The following is a 17,803-nucleotide window of genomic DNA, read 5'->3' as shown; positions in this document are numbered from 1 at the left end:
ACGTGCTTAGGTACCTTGCTGTACTGGGGCTTAAACTGGTTTAATTTACACTTTCTACTGACTCCATAAATGTGCGTGTCTCAGATCATTCCAACTTGCAAAAAACCTACAGGAGTGGGTTCTGACTGAAAAAAAAAAAAATCTTTGCAACAGTCCCTTTGTGGACCTCCCCTCTTACCTTTTCATTTGAGTTGAGGTTTGCCTGACCTTTGTGTTCAGAGTGCTGTATTGTGGTTTTTACTCATATTCTTAGAACACGAGGAGGAGGAAGGAAAAGTATGTCTGAGTCTAATATAGCTGCAAAGGGAGCTAATGCAGGCAACACAGTTTTTCAACAAATGCTTTGCATGGTTTTGAATGTTTAAACGTGTCCTTTTTAGGGAATTTCTCCACTCTCCTGCCTTCCCTCTTTTGAAAGCTTTCCTCATGTGGAGTCAGGTATCCCACATTCCCACCAGCTGAGTACTTTGATGCATGACAAATAATCCAGAAAGGAAATTATTGATTATAAACAAGGCACACTGAGCGATACTCTTCTACTTTAAAAAAAAAAATCTGATGCTTATGGGCTGTAAATCTAGGAAAAAGACCTCTCTCTCGCTGTCTGTTGGGATCTCTCCCATCATTCTAGAAGTGACAGCATTGGGAAGGAAGGAGTAAAGGGGAAATAAGTAAGTACCCACAGCATTTTAAGGATTAAAACAATTCTTGTTACTGCATTATATTATTGCAATAAAAGTGTCTATCCTGTGGTTGGCTGCGGTTCCCCCCGACTGTTTTATAGGCCTAAAACTTATCCTGCATGATTCCCTGTAATGACTAACAAACTGAGTATTTTAAGAAAACAAAGAAAGGCAGCAGGACTGGTCTCATCAGCACATAAGCAAAAGCTATTAATGGTGAGAAGCCAATCACTAGATATAATGCAATAACATCAGGTCATGAGCAGGGCTCAATGATTCTTTCCTTCTGCTCTCAATTTCTCTCTCAAAGAATTATTGTTTTATATTAAACAAGTTACTGTAGTAGATTTTAATGAGAGGATTTGAAAATTCTCCCCAATTAATTTTTTTGTCATCATGCCATGCGAAAGTCATATCAATAGTCAAAGAAATAAGAAATAATAGGGAGATCTTAACACCATATATACTGAGATACAACAGCAAAGCAACAGTTAATTATTTCCAGCAATATAATTAACCACAATATAAATAAGTTCACAATGATAATCATACAAAACTGGAAAAAGAAAACAAACTCTCAATTATGTGGAAGATTCATATGGCATATCTATTATTATAAGCATATTTCTAATGGCTTGCCTACATGGTGCACAGGTCCACACCAGAAGGGTGTAAATTCTAGTGCACACTAGCATGTTGTGCACTAAAAGTTGCGTGTTGCTCATTAATGGAGTCCAGTTTTAAACAGTATTTCGTTAATAGGCATTAGGGAACTTTTAATGCACTCGAGCAGGGTCAACATGGGCCTGTTAGTGAGCAACACGCTCGTATGCTCTAGAATTTACACTCTTCGAGTGCAGACTAATGCATTGTATACACAAGACCTAAGGTGCTCATCAACATAGCATCTAGGCAGCACCACATAAAGAAAAGTATATAAAGCATCCTTACAGGAAATTAAATAGAAATGGAAGCACCTGATCCAACAAAATATCAACAAGTGAATAATATAGTACACATCGAAAAACCTAAAATATTTTATAACAGATTAATACATGTGGTCACATGTTAACAAACTTAAACATTTACAAAAAAGAGTAAAGACTAATATAGACAAGGTAAAACTCTTGTATTACACCTGCAACATGCACCCTGAAGTGAGACAAACTTAGCCACAAAAATCAGTGTCTGGCAAACTAACTTGAGAAATCAATCCCAGAGTCATGGTTTCCTCACTGAAAATACACAGCCTCCAATGTCCTCGAGATTAACCAAGAAAATATTAGCTTGTATACGTCAAATAATTTCATCAGTGTCACACAAGATGGTAAGGTTGTCTTTGAAATGACAATGTCTTTCTGGCCAGCTGCAGATATATATTCTTGACTCTTGCTGTTACAGGGGACATCAAGAAGCAGATGTAAATCCATCAAGAATTCCAGGTTGCAAAACACACAGAAGGCATCGAAAACAAGAGAGTCAATAGGAATTCTACTAATGCTTCTCATTACTCCCCCCTGCCAACTAGCAAAAATTTATCTGGATTAAATCAGAGCCAATTTGCCCTCAACCAAGTCTCAATCCCAGCAAGACAATGGGTAAACCTTCAGGTCCTGCACTCTCCAGGTCCTACACAGCAACTACATTTTTAAATGCTTAAAAGAGTCATATTATTCATTACCTTGGAAACACAGAGGTAGATGAAATATGTACCAGTTATACATAGGAAGGAATCTTCTTTTTGTTGTAAACTGATGTGTTTGTTTATGCAACAAGATTACCAAGGTGAGATGGAACACTAATACTTACCTTGGGTACCTTCACGGCAGCGCGGATCCCATGTAATGCTAGCATGTCCAGATGCTGGGATGTTTTATACCTAGGAAGCGTGAAGTTTGCCTCTAGGCTTGCGGAAATATATTTTTCTCGTCAGGTGGACATTTTTGTTGGTGGTTTGTTTGTGACTAAAGCAAATTAAATGAATAAGAGATTAAGAATTAAGCGGATGAGTTGCCTCATTATTGAGGCTGCATTACATGTGGTGAGCAAATTAAGGTTTGGTTTGTTTGTTTTTTAAATGAACAGATTTTAAGTTCTTTTGAGGATGGATCATCCTCTTCTACAGAGATTTTTGATGCTACCTCTGTTGGGAGAAGCCATGGGATATTCATCATAATAAGCAGAAACCTAGCTCTAGTAATTAAGCTTTAGGACACCATCTTTTAAATCAAGACAAAATCTTCCCTGGTACTTCAATGAGATGTCCCAGCCTCTTTTACTATTACAGAACAGAACTGTGTAGTACCTCACATCAGAAGTATTTTTTCAGTTCTTTACAGTCTTCTCATGTGGGGATTTCAAAGTACGTTAGAAAGGTTAACAAATTAAGCCTCACACAATTCCTGTCAATTAAGTATGTATTGTTTACCCACGAGTGAAAGACAAATGAAAACACAAAGGGGTTAAATGAGCTGGCTCTGGTCAAAACAGGTTTTATCCTCCAATGAAATTGACAAGTACAGTGGAAGTCAATACAGCTTCACAGGCACTGGGGTTCCATGTTAGCGGGTCTGATCTAGGACCTAATGAGAGCTGGGATTCAAAACTAAGAGTCTATATTGATAAGACAGAGACACAAAAGTGGGAAGGAGAACCAGGCACAGAGCAGTGAAATGACTTCCCAAACACCACAAAGCAAGGCCAGTGACTGGGAACAGAATCCAAGTCTGCCAGCTCCTAGTCTTATTCCCCATCCACTAGATCAAACACTTACATTAAGTTATGAAAGAAATATCATTTACTTTATGTACTTCTCACTTTATTGGTAGGAAAAATCAGTCACATAGTGACTTGTAATAGGTCAAGTAATGAAGACAGAAAAAACCCTCATATAAAAAAGTGTAAATACCGTAACACGCCCCCTCCCCAAAAAAGAAAAAATCCCAGAAGTTAACGAATTGTGTTTGTGATATATTAGATTAAACTTCTTGTTCCCCAAATGAAATTTAATGTAAATCTTGCTGGCATTCTGTCTGTGAGGATATGATGAATTTGCAGACTTTTCTGTTCCACTGCCAATGTTCCCAGCCCCGACAGAAAATGCATGAAACTGCCCCATCGGGTATATTGTAATGATTCACCCTACCTTAAAATTGATTCTTTAGACACCTGTTAGTTTAAAAAAGAGAACTAACAACTGGTACTCCCTGTTACCAGGGTAACTTCTGGTCTGACTGCTGCCTTCCTGTGGACTTCTCATCAATCAGCTTTTTTTTTTTTTGTTTCAGATTAGAGCACTACAGTTTCTCACTCTAAAGACAAGTGAGAAAAGGACAGCAAAACAAAATCGACTGAGAAGAAAGGCAGTCGCTCAGAGATTTCAGCTGTATTTGTATCTTTATTTTAACTCAGACTTTGACGGGGTTTTTGGGAATAAGGCTACAGTGCCAACAAATCAGCATTTCTGGCACTGTAAAAATCATTCTCAGAAGTGCTCCTGGGAATAGTTTAAAAAATGTTTGGCTGCTCACACCCGCAGATCAGCAAGTACCCCTCTATTCAAAAGTTCCTTTGATATTGCCAATAAAAACACATATTTGACTTCTGTGAATCCCCCAACAGCTGTTTACTTTATGAGAATTAGCAAAAAAGACATGTACTCAGCAGCAGGTGATGCATTTTCTGGAAGACACAAGGCACATCTGGATATTCCAAGAAACGCTCACCTCACAAACACAGTGACTCAGTGTACAGGAACATCCTAGAGGGGGGGAGGTTTATCTCACTCCAGTCTAGGCCACCTTTTCTTCTGTAATCGCCATGGCCCTCTTTTATATACAGCAGCTGCACACTCTCAATCAGCAACAAAAGGGTTATAAAGAAAGTTTTAGATATAAAATCCCTCTTTTTCTTGAGCCCCAACTTGGGAGACTGAGGGTTACACCTCTATCTCTAATTGAAGCCTCTACCTGGTTCAAAACAGAGGAGATGTAAGGTTTCTCGTGAAGCCAAATCTCAGGTCTGGTATTTTCGTCAGGCCACTCAGTGAGACAGTTATAAAAGTACAAAGAGTATGTGGATGGTGTGCAGACACTGTTACTCTATTTCCAGGCCAAAGAGAAGGGTTGAGAATGGAAAAATATGTTCATAAAGCCATTTGCCCAAAATATCAGATACAACCACAAGAGAGATATACACATGAGATACCGGCCTTGTCGTCTGGAACCAAAATAACACCTGTGTGTTCAGTTCCCACAGACATCCTGTGACAGTGTTGGTTTAACACTTCTGTGCCTCAGTTCCTCATGTGTAAAAATGGAGATAATAATGTTCTACTTCACGGGTGTGTTCTGAGCCTAAATCCATTAATGCCTGCGAAGTGCTTAGATACTGTGATGACAAGGAGTGGGGCATATAAGTACTTACATTTATGAAGAAGACACTGTTGATGTTTAAACTGACATCATAAGGCTTCAGAGTTAATATCACATTGGGCAGAATAGGGGTAACTTCATTCTTGTTTCAAGCTGATGTTTTACAGACTCAGGAAAGGAACCCTGCACATTCAGAAGGTTTTTTACAACAACATAGGGTACATTTTTTAAAAAAATGAAAGCTTTTGTTACGACAGGTCACCAGGGAGCTGCAGACCACACCTTGATGGATACTGAGCTCTGCACTGTCACACTCAGTGATAGAGCATTTGCTCTTACTGGGTTTAATTGAAGTTTTAATAATTAAGAATGGCAGAATCTGGTCTTTGGTTTGCAAGCTGGCATTTGGCTCTCTCCTTGGTTATGGTTGTTGGAAAGCATTTCATCTTCAAAATGGGAAAACAAATGAATAGATTCTCTATCATGTATTCTTTGCACTATTGTTCTGTGGTGTTTATCACAAGCTAAAGATGGGGAAACATTGTGTGGGAGTCCCTTCTTAGAATATTAGTGAGCACATTGCTGATTAAGCAATAATAAAAAACGTTGCCCAGAATAGGTCTAAGCCAACTGACCTACACACTTTTAAATCATACAGTCTCAGGGCCCAGATCCTACCTACAAGCAGGGTCTCTTCATTTAAGTGATAGTGGATTTTTAAGAAAGGTGTTATCTGGAATCTTTAGTAACACAAGAGGAAACGATTTAACTCTATGCAAAAAGTTTTGTTTACTCCTCTGGCCTGAAAAACTGAAAGAAAATAAACTATCAGCTGAAAGGATAAAATTCCTCCTAATATATTAAACAAATCTGCAATTAAAATAGATATAAATCCAAATTAGGAAACAAATCACAACTGAGGTAACCTAATTGAAAATCCGTGTTTCTTTCTTAGTCTCAGGCACACAAAATATAATTTGTGTATGCTCCTGTCTTCAAGAGAGGAAATGATAATCCACTACTATGTGTGTTGTGTTTAGGTCACCTTAACAGTACATCAAAGACCAGGTGAACTAAAGCAGAGCTAGGTTTTAGGCTGCCCTCAGATTCTCTGGGGAGACAAGTCATTATCCAAGCTTGTGAGATCAGACTGAGGGAGCAGCTCTACATTACTGGAGTAAAGAAATAGTATTACGCTTTCATATATTTCCTTTCTAGCTCAACATTAGAGTACCAGTTTTCAGGGTCTTACAATATAGTCCATGCAAACCTGTCCATTTAAAACCACTTATTTTCTCCTCTCTTGCCAATAATACTCTTTTGCATAATCTAAACTGATCTGACATTGATTTATATCTGTAGAAATTACAAGATGGCACATATAAAAAAGAAGAGCAGATCTCTGGGAAAAGGTCAATATAGCAGCCTGGGCACAGGTCAAGTGCACTGGAAATGGCTGCAATCTTCTATTTGTAACAGTGCCACACGGCAGGACTATTGTGGGCAGAAAAGGAGCAAACCAATGATACACAGGCACCCATACAGGTAGTTTAAAGCACAAGCAATGCTCTGTATAGATATAACTCATGTTCTGGCCTAATCTTCCACTCCAGGTGGTCTCTTTGCTTTACCTCTCCTTTTAACAATTGGGCAAGAGGCTCTTCAAATTCAATAATCTTATAGCTCCATTTCCTAACTTTGATGAAAAAACTGAAGAAATCTAGCTTTTTCTTGCTTCTTCAGTTCATATGCTGAGGTCAGACAATACCGAATGTATTCCAACTTGCTCTCCCATAGCTGTACTGAATTTTGCAATACAAAAACTTGTGATAGTAATGTAAGTTCATACGATTTGCATAGAGAGCTGGTAGAGGGCTTGTCTACATTTGAAATGCTACAGTGGCACAGTCAGCTGCACCTGTACCACCAAAGTGCTTCAATGTAGACACTACGTTTGCTGACGGGAGGGTTCTCTCATCAGCATCAGAATCCACCTCTCCAAGAGCTGGTAGCTAGGTTGATGGAAGAATTCTTTCGTCAACCTAGCACTGTCTATGCTGGGGATTAGGTTGGTTTAATTGCACTGCTCAGGGATGTGCGCGACATGTCTAAGCCAACTTAATTTTCTAGTACAGACACTTTTCTGATCATAACTGTACTAATGTTTTTCTTACCTGGAATTAAACATTGGGATTTTGATAGACTTCACATGTTTCAATATTTAATCAATTTATCTATCTACCTAGGTAATTATATGTACCCAGTCACCATAATATTGAAGTACTTATGATTTTTTCTTGTAAACACCTCTTTGAAGTAGGTACCTATTATTGTATCCATTTAAACTAGTTACATTTAAACTAGTTACTTTAATTTAAAAAGATTAATGACTTTTTTGTGAAGCCTGAGATGTCAGAAGACGTATAACACGCCTTAGTTTTCTTAAATAAAACAATTTAAAAATGACTATGGGTAAAGAAATGGAAGGATTTAAACACAAGATGCAAACACAAGGAACAAATCAAATAGGTGTGAAGCTTTAAGTAAACTGCATAATGGTTTCAATAGACAAGATCACTAATGATATGTAAGGCTGCAAGTTTGTCACAGAGGTCATGGATTTCATGATTTTCCAGGACCTCCATGATTTCTGCAGCACCCGCTGTGGCTGGCCCAGGGGCTGCTTGAGATGCTCAGGCAGCCCCTGGGCCAGCCACACTGGCTGCTGCTGGGACAGTCTCGGGCCACCACACCCCCCTCCCCAGGAGCAGCAGCAGGAGTTTGGGTGTGGGAGGGGACTCAGGGCTGGGGGTTGGGACACGGGAGGGGATGAGGGAGCTCAAGGTGGCGCTTACCTCAGGGAGCTCCCCAGAAGCAGCAACGTGTCCCTCCCTCAGCTCCTAGCTCTGTGTGCCGCCTCTGCCCACAGGCACCACCCCCGGCCAATTGGAACTGTGGAGCTGGCGCTCAGGGCGGAGGCAGCACGCCGAGTTGTCTGGCCGCGCCTCCGCATAGGAGCGAAGGGAGAGACTTGTCGCTGCTACCGGGGAGCCGCAAGAAGCCAGGTAGGGAGACTGCCAGCCCTGCCAACCCATCCCCTACCACCGGGGGGTTCCAGAGCCACAAGCACCCGAAGCACCCCCTGGACTGCCCCCCACCGAGCACTCGTGGTGCCCTCTGGACTGCCCCCCACAGTACATGAGGCACCCCCCAGGTCGCCCCGCCATCATGAGCACCCACAGTGCCCCCAGGCTGCCCCCACTCTGAGATTTAGTCAGGGGTATATAGTACAAGTCATGGGCTGTGAATTTTTTACTGCCTGTGACCTGTCCATGACTTTTACTAAAAATACGTGACTAAATCGTAGCATTAATGATATGGTACATGGTTGAGCTGACTCATAGTAAAATGAAAAGACTTTTTTCAGATTTGATCAGCACTGCATTGTGGTAATATGCTTAGCATCTTCTGACAAAGGCACAATTTCACCATCAGAATTAGACATGTGGAATTCTCAAATGACAAAAGAAAATCCAGTTTAAAAAAGCAGTATATCACTGAATTAATAATCCCTTGGATCTAAAACCTATACACAGATTTCATCTGCAAGTAGTTAATAAAGATATATCTTACCTCTTTTTTGTCCACTTATAAAATACACACTTATGTTTACTAGCATACATTTACACAGATTTTGCTCTGAAGAACAAAAAGATTTATGGAATTGAGATTGCTTTACTTTATCATATAGAATACTTCAGAAATAATGCACCATAACTTGACCTAAATGCCACTATATTTTAAAAATAGAAGATAATTTAAAATTTCTCTCCACTAGGTTAGTTGCTACTTTTTTTTGCTACTTTTTTATGCAATGCTCCTTGGAATCGTGCACTCCTTGGAATCTTTGTCCCAATGAAGTTATGCTAATCAGGATTTGATTCAAGAACTTCAGTGGCATGTTTGATATTGCATACTTTCCCATGCAACTTTCTACGTCATCACACTGTGAGTGTAACCCTTATCTGAGGAAGAACTAGATTCATGTTATGAGAAAGCTTTCAATTAATGTGCAAAACTGGAAACAATATTGTTTACAGACGGAAAAAAGGATATCATGTCATGTGTTAATGTCAGCAGTGTCAGGGTTTCTTTCTTTCTTTTTTAAAGCATCTGTTTTCAGGGTCCTGCATAAACTCATGAGACTGATAAAGCAACACAGAACCTTTCACCCTTAAGAGAGAATCTGAAAGTCATGCCTCTTCAGAGACCAATGTAAAGAGTTTTCAGTTTAGTTCTTCATCCTCAAGAACTATGCATATCCCCAAGTAGTCTCAACACAGACGAAAGGACTAAATGGGCATGACAACTAACTACCCCCAGAAGGTGATCCTTACAGGGCAGACTGGAGGTACATTGTTGCATCAGTATGGAGAAGTTCGTATGGTCACTGCTCATACTGAACCTTTTTGATGGGAAACTAAAGACTTCAGTCTCCGGGGCTTTTAGTCCAAACACCGAATTCACTTTAAATATTTTTTTCTCAGAAGTCTATCAAAGCATTCCAAATTAAGACTTGAAAAATAATAAAGGCTTTTCTGACAAAGAATTGAGATGTTTTCCTCCCTCAGTCCAAACACTGCCCATTCAACACTACTCACCTCTTAACTTACTCAAAACACATGTACATACATAAAATCATTACCAAAATCATGGAACTAACAGGACATTTGTTTAAGTTCTTTAATCAATCATTCCTCCTCTTCCTGTGTTTTCTTTGAAAGCTCCTCAGTCAGGGACCTTCCCTTATTATTTGTCTCTGAAATGCATAGTACAGAATTGGTGCTTTACAAATGAACAAACGTTCTGGCACTAAATCTTAAGTTTCAAGTAGGTTCCCCTTCTGGTGGTTTAAAGGAAAGCTGAGTAATTGGCTGGTTTGGAAGGTGTCAATGGTATTTAGTGAATGCACCTCCAAGGAAAACAATACTTCTTCCATAAGTGACACTACAGTGTGATTAAAGTGCTAAGATTGGGTTGGCTTCTGTTAAGAATACTGCAAGATCTACCATGTTTCATTGCAGTGTTGTTTCTTCACCTTGTAAGCAAGTATCTGCGGGATCATTTTATAATCCTGAAAATTATTTTGGGCCTTCATTTTACATTGCATAACTGATAGCTTTGCTTTAGGGGTTTGTTATACACACACACACACACACACACACACACACACAAAAATTCTCTGACCAGATAAATTATAAAGATGTGCATACCTATAAGTTCAACCCTGGAAGAACCCTGTCTCTAAGGCAGTGGTTCCCAAGCAGGGGTACATGTACCCTTAGGGGTACGCAGAGGTCTTCCGGGGGTACACCAAGTCAGCTAAATATTTGCCTTGTTTTACAACAGGCTACATAAAAAGCACTAGCAAAGTCAGTACAAACTAAAATTTCATACAGACAATGACTTGTTTATACTGCTCTATAGACTATACATTGAAATGTAAGTACAATATTTATATCCAGTTTTTTTATTTTATAATTATATGGTAAAATTAGAAAGTAAGGAAATGTTTCAGTAATAGCATACTGTGACACTTTTGTATTTCTATGTCTGATTTTGTAAGCAAGTAGCTTTTAAATGAGGTGAAGCTTCGGGATACGCAAGACAAATCAAACTCCTGAAAGGGTTACAGTAGTCTGGAAAGGTTGAGTGCCACTAGGAACTACTTTCAGTAATAAACTCCGTTTGAGGCTTCAGTATCTTAGAGTATCCACGGATACTGCAGATGGGCAGTTTGGTAGAATGCTGGAGCCTTTGGTGCTCCCATTCCTAATGACAAGACACATTAAAGTTTCAAGTCAAGAAACTTGTCTTTTGTTACCCTACACATGTTCTGATTTAGAGCTACTATCATCCACTACCCATTGGAGCGGAGCCATTTTATATTCATATTGCCCAAAGCAAAACTGTTAAGATGACAGAGTCTATGTTCTCAGATTTCCAAATCCCTACAGAGTCTCTTTCATAAAGAGAATAAAATTCTGAACAGAAACACACAGTGAGAAGGGAAGTGTATGGTAATATAGCTAAGTACTCAGATAGCATGATTTTCTTTTTAAATGTGAAGAAAAGAATTACAGTGTAGGTGGGGAACAGCAGCACAGTGAATTAACACCCTTAAAGTAATGCCTGGGCAGAACAGAGTTACTTATTACTCTATTACTTCAAACGCTGTCATGTCTCTAAGGAACAGGATGGAACCGAGGGGAAATACTACTGTAAGAATCAGGGTTTCACTTGTCCTAAACTGAAAAAAACAGCATACATGACATGATCGATAAGCAAGATATTGGTTTCAGAGTAGCAGCTGTGTTAGTCTGTATCTGCAAAAAGAAGAGAATACTTGTGGCACCTTAGAGACTAACAAATTTATTGGAGCATAAGCTTTCAAAGTCTACAGTCCGCTTCATCAGATGCATGTTTCAGCAAGATATTGTTACAGAAACATGACACTGTCAAACTCTGAACTCCTAATTCACAATAATGCACCTCTCAGGCTTTGGCAGTTTGGGACTGCGGTATGTCACCAGGCAATTGTAACAATATCTCCATGGGCATTTCAGTCTAGAGTAATCCTTGAGTGGGGAGAGGCTGGGGTGAATTTTAAAGAAGCTGTGAACTAAAAATGTAATAGGGTGGTGGTCAAAGTGTGCAATGCAGCTACCTTCCATTCTAGGCCAGATCTCTTCATTTCCCCTCTGTTAGCTGGACCAGGGAAACCATTCTTTTCTAGGAAAGCAGCACAGCTAAATTACACACTACATGTCCCTCCCCTTTTGCTATTGTATGCTTCAAGGGCTACTTAATGGGAAGACCTTTCACCTTAGAAACTGATCGTTTACCTATTCTGAGCCTCTATCATAAGATCATTGATCTGCTTAATATGAGGCTGCAGTGGTAGATTATTCAGTTGTCGCAATATGATTTTAATTTGGTATATAGCAGAGGAAAGACATAATTTACTCACTGATGTTTTTTCAAGAAATTCTGCTGGGTTGGCACCCCACTATGCAGAAAAGCAGAGTACACTTTCTGCTTTTTACTGGAAGATATGTCAGTTGACTTAGGGTGGACCTCTGATGCTACTTTCCAAGATGCTGAATGGTGCAAGGTGATACGTGCTGTATAAGTGGGTTGGATGGACCCAATCCTTAAGACAACTTTGTCTCCATTCTACAAAATTCGTTCTGAGCTCACAGTAAAGACTTGTGCTACTCAACATATCTTATGCAGAGGACCCCGGGTGATCATCCCAGCAGCATGAGACGTGCAGTCCTGAATGAGGCTAATGAAGGACATTTGGGAGTTACGGCAATGAAAGAACTTCTATATAGTTATGCTTCGCGGCCAGAGCTGCACTTACACATTGAGCATCAGGTGAAGTCATGCTCAGCCTGCACAATGCATAGAACTACTGTTCCACCAGGCCCTTTGAAACTGGTAGTTGTAGACAGACCATGGCAGAGAATTGCAGTGGAAATTACTAGCCCCTTGATTGAACTACATGGCTACGCACTGTTGACTGTTATAGACTACTACTCATGTTACCCTTTTGCATTCATAATTTCACAAAACACCTCAAAAGAACTAATTTATTGTCACTGCTTTATTCACTGTGTATGGCCTACGTGAGAGCCTTGTTTCACAGAATGTAGCTCCTTTTGTATCAAGAGAGTTTGAAGGCTTTCTGATGAGTATTGGTACAGTACATTACAAATCTGCTGTGTACCATCACCAAAGAAATGAGATAGTGGAGAGATTGCATGGGAAGGAGAGTGTACCTTGCATACTGGAGGAACGTCAAGATACACCCTTCCCTATTGCTTTACATGACATTTGGGGTACACCTCATGAAAATATTGGAGAAACCCCTTTCTACTACTTCTTCAACTGACCTATAAGGGTGAAGTTGTCTATGCACATGAAAAAGGTTCATCCCATCCTTTTGCTGACCTGGAAGCCAACTAATGTGGCTAGGAAATATGTGGGTTTCAACAATATATCCATCCAAGATTCCATGCATTCTATCCTGGATAAGCAGGGTATGTTAGGAAAGAGTGTGGAAGCATTTTTGATACTTGTGGCATGATCTTTTGGGCGGCAGGGTATGGAGCGTGGCATGTGTGTTCACCACAGAGAATACTTTGTTAACCAGTGGGATTTACAGCCTACTGAAAGGGAAAAAAATAATAAAGAGGACACTGTGTCTGCATATGATGATGTCATGTGGCCAACTGGGGAAGTTGCATCACAGCACCAGAATCCACCTCCTGAGCTGAATCAGAGATATAACCTATGGCCCTGGGATCACCTAGTGCTTCCGGCTAGGTTGGGGTGGGCAAACTTTTTGGCTCGAGGACCACATCAGGGAATAGAAATTGTATGGCAGGCCATGAATGCTCACAAAATTGGGGTTGGGGTGCAGGAGAGGGTGAGGGCTCTGGCTGGGGTTGTGGGCTCTGGGATGGCGCTGGGGATGTAGGAGGGTGCTCCAGGCTGGGACCAAGGGATTTGGAGGGCGGGGCACGGGGGGGGGGGGAATCAGGGCTGGGGAAGGAGGTTGGGGGGCGATGAGGACTCCGGCTGGGGGTGCAGGCTCTGGGATGGGGTTGGGGATGAGGGGTTTGGGGTGCAGGAGGGTGCTCCGGGCTGAGACCGAGAGGTTCGGAGGGCGATAGGGGGATCAGGACTGGGGCAGGGGGCTGGGACACGGGGGGTGGGGTGGCTCAGGGGAGCAGGCTCTGGGCGGCGCTTACCTCAAGTGGCTCCCAGAAGCAACAGCATATCCCCCCTTCAGCTCCTACGCGGAGGCGCGGCCAGGCGGTTCTCTGCACGCTGCCCTGTCTGCAGGTGTGGCTCCAATTGGCTGTGGTTCCCAGCCAATGGAAGCTGTGGGGGTGGTGCTTGGGGCGGGGGCAGCATGCAGAGTGGAGCCCCCTGGCTGCCCCTGTGCATAGGAGCTGGAGGGGGGACGTGCCACTGCTCTGGGAGCCGCGTGGAGTGGCCCCGACCCTGCTCCCCAGCTGGAGTGCCGGAGCGGGGCAAGCCTCAGACCCCACTCCCCAGCGGGAGCTCAAGGGCTGGATTAAAATGGCTGGCAGGCCAGATCCAGCCTGTGGGCCACAGTTTGCCCAAAGGTTAGGTACTGCTGAACTTTTGGGGAGAAGAGAAGGAAATTGTGATGACTGTTGTGTATTGCCTTCCTGCTCCTGTTCCTGTTCTGTTTCCTGGATCCTTTTCCTTGAACTCTGTGTTCCTGTTGCTTTTGGGTTACAGGGGAAAACTGCTGTGAATACCTGCATAGCACAGAGTGTGTGCAGCTACTCAGTTCCTGCTGCTACGTATCTGCTGTTTGGACTGTTATGTTTTGTTCAGACTGTTGCTGTCCTAACTATTTCCTGGTTAGTACACGTTTTGATTGACAAGCTACCTGTATGTCTTGCTTCATTTTCTTGTGGGGATTGCTGTTCTGGGGTGAATCAGAATGTAACACACCTCTACCAGTGTTCCTCTCCGTCTCTCCCTCCATCTGCTCAGCTGCATTCTTTGTCCTTCCTATCTGCCACCATTAACTCCCCTATGCTCTGTGAGTGTTACTAACAGCAGACTGAATATTCAGAAATCTCCTCTTCAATTCATCTTGAGAGATCAGGATTCCACTAATTTCCACACTGCTCCTACCTCCCTCATACCAAAACAGAGCAGAGTAAAGCATATGCAATAGAGGAACCAGAGAAAGGAAGGCAGAGGATTGTGTGTGAATGGGTTTCTATGATGATTGGACATTCTCCCTTCTCCAATGATATCTCCTTTAATTCACTATGTAGGCGACTGTAACCAAACGTTGTAAGTTAAAATGACAGTGCCTCCACTTCACGTTATTTTGCGTATTCAGTTCAGCAATGATCAAGGTGGAACCAGGTGGAATACATTCTTCAGATTATTCATTCCCTGTATTTGCTGAATGAAATATATACAAATTATTATTATGATTATTTTGCTATTTAGTCTGCTTATAGAGCTGGATGAATAATGCTGAATGTTTCTGAACGTGGAAATATTTTGCAAAGTTTGTCCAATTCAAATGTTAACTGACCCCCCCTCACACATGCAGCACTTCTCAAATGTGTGATTTCCCTGAAACATCATTAATAAAATTGGAACTGTTACTTATTTGGTGTAATTCATCATTTTAGTGATTATACCCTAGCAAGACTGTTCCCACAAGTAGTTATTTGCAGGTCCTGGGCCATAGACAATCCTGTCCCTAAAGAATTTACTCTTTAACACAAATGTATCAAGGTTGAGGCTGGGGATTGGTGCAGCTTTGTTAATTACCTATTTTTTAGTTTTTTTAATTTTTTCAATTGGCGGTAGATGTAGCGTGAAGAATGACCGGAATGGGGGAGTTAGTGAGAATAAGAGAAGGCAGAAAGAGGAAAAGAGGGTGAATCAGCTATCTAGCCACAATTAGTAGATTATTTTTGTTTCCCCGATGCCTCTTTATGACATATATTTAAGCACCTTCTTGCAGACACAAAGAAGCAGAATTGGTCTACTACAAAACAGCTGGTGCAATTTGTTTACTGCTATTACATAGCATTAGTGACTTACCATGAACATTAACTTCAGTTATTACTGCAGAACAAAATAATTACATGAGCAAATGCTAATCTGTGTGCATAGGTTGTCATATGCATACATAGTTTGTATTATGCAAGCACATATGCATGTTTTGCACACACAAAACAAATAAATTTCCAAGTTTGGAAGACACAGGTAAACTTGTTGCTGAAAAAGCAAGCCTATGTGTCAAGGTTCCTTCCCCACTCTGAACGTTAGGGTATAGATGTGGGGACCTGCATGAAAAACCCCCTAAGCTTATTTTTACCAGCTTAGGTTAAAACTTCCCCAAGGTACAAACTATTTTACCTTTTGCCCGTGGACTTTATTGCTGCCACCACCAAGCGTCTAACAAATATATAACAGGGAAAGAGCCCACTTGGAAAAGTTTTTCCCCCCAAAATCCTCCCAAACTCTACACCCCCTTTCCTGGGGAAGGCTTGATAAAAATCCTCACCAATATGCATAGGTGAACACAGACCCAAACCCTTCGATCTTAAGAACAATGAAAAAGCAATCAGGTTCTTAAAAGAAGAATTTTAATTGAAGAAAAAGTAAAAGAATCACCTCTGTAAAATCAGGATGGCAAATACCTTATAGGGTAATCGGATTCAAAACATAGAGAATCCCTAGAAATATAGAGAATCTAGGCAAAACCTTAAGTTACAAAAAGACACAAAAACAGGAATATACATTCCATTCAGCACAGCTTATTTTATCAGCCATTTAAACAAAACAGAATCTGACGCATATCTAGCTAGATTACTTACTAAGTTCTAAGACTCCATTCCTTTTCTGTTCCTGGCAAAAGCATCACACAGACAGAGAGAGCCTTTGTTTCTCCCCCCCAGCTTTGAAAGTATCTGGTCTCCTCATTGGTCATTTTGGTCAGGTGCCAGCGAGGTTATCCTAGCTTCTTAACCATTTACAGGTGAAAGGGTTTTTCCTCTGGCCAGGAGGGATTTTAAAGGTGTTTACCCTTCCCTTTATATTTATGACACAATGTGTTTAAATTTTTATCCCAGGTTAGATCGTGTGAACTAGGGCCAAAAGGAGTTCATTGTCTGTCCTGAATAGAGGTGGTGAAGTCAGCTCTGCCCTGCAACACCTGCCAACAATATCAAGCCTAGAAACAGGGCCCGGCAGATGGAGAGAATAAAAATGTAGGAGAGAACAAGAGGCATGGGGGAGATTGAGCAACTCCGAGCTAGAAAAGAAGTACAGGATTGGATTTTAGATTGCCTTATTGTTTGTTTGTTAAAGCAAAACCACAGGAGAGGTGTGAACTGTTTCAGAGTAAGTGGGAAAGTCCCCTCCACACAGAACATCAATGTGCTAGTTTTGCTTTCTTTCCACAAGTACAGGATGTCGATTTGAAGCCACTGAGCATGGAGAAGAGACTTGTTGAAGTCACAGCATACCACATATCATATCAGCTACCTATAAAAAACATATATAAGCTATACACACTTTATAGGGATTCTCCTTATCTCTTGCTTATCGTAACAGGAATATTTAAGATGTCAGAGACAATCCAGCTTTTAAAATACTTTCGACCCAGCTGCACAGGATCATAACAGCCCTCACCTGAACAGTGGAAATTTAAAGTCTAGAAAGGGGGATAACAGTAGCCTTTTAAAAATACATAGGTTAAACTTTGCAGTCAAACTTTAGACATGGACTAAGTTATGTGAGTGAAAAATAATATTCAAATGTCACACAGAGAGAGAGAACAAATAATCTGTTTGGTTTATTTATTTCTCTCTCAATAAAGACATTATCCAAAAGATGAGGGTGAATAATATTGGTTATTATGAAGCATCCAGCATCCACGGATAGACTTTTTTATTTTTACAAGTCAGTGTCTTTTATGGATGGCAAAAAACGAGGCCTTCCCATAAAGATATGATTGGGTAGGAATGCAGTTTCTTTCTCACAAATAATATTCAGATTTTCAATGGAAATCTCATTGCTTGAACTTTCAGGACACTTTGGCCATTATATTATGGATACAACCGGGGAAATTTGGGACAAAACCAGTAAAGATTTTTTCGCTTTCCT

The 17,803-nt window shown here is 40.9% G+C and overlaps 1 protein-coding gene across 1 annotated transcript in view; it reads right to left on the bottom strand.

Moving 5' to 3' along the window:
* ARHGAP42 (Rho GTPase activating protein 42) overlaps positions 1-17,803 on the bottom strand; it is a 292,906-nt gene that overhangs the window by 98,186 nt on the left and 176,917 nt on the right. The window lies entirely within an intron of this gene.

The sequence above is a fragment of the Natator depressus genome, chromosome 1 (assembly GCF_965152275.1).
Source record: "Natator depressus isolate rNatDep1 chromosome 1, rNatDep2.hap1, whole genome shotgun sequence".
NCBI lineage: Eukaryota > Metazoa > Chordata > Testudines > Cheloniidae > Natator > Natator depressus.
The sequence above is the reverse complement of the archived record's forward strand: the minus strand, read 5'-3'. Positions and strand labels throughout refer to the sequence as shown.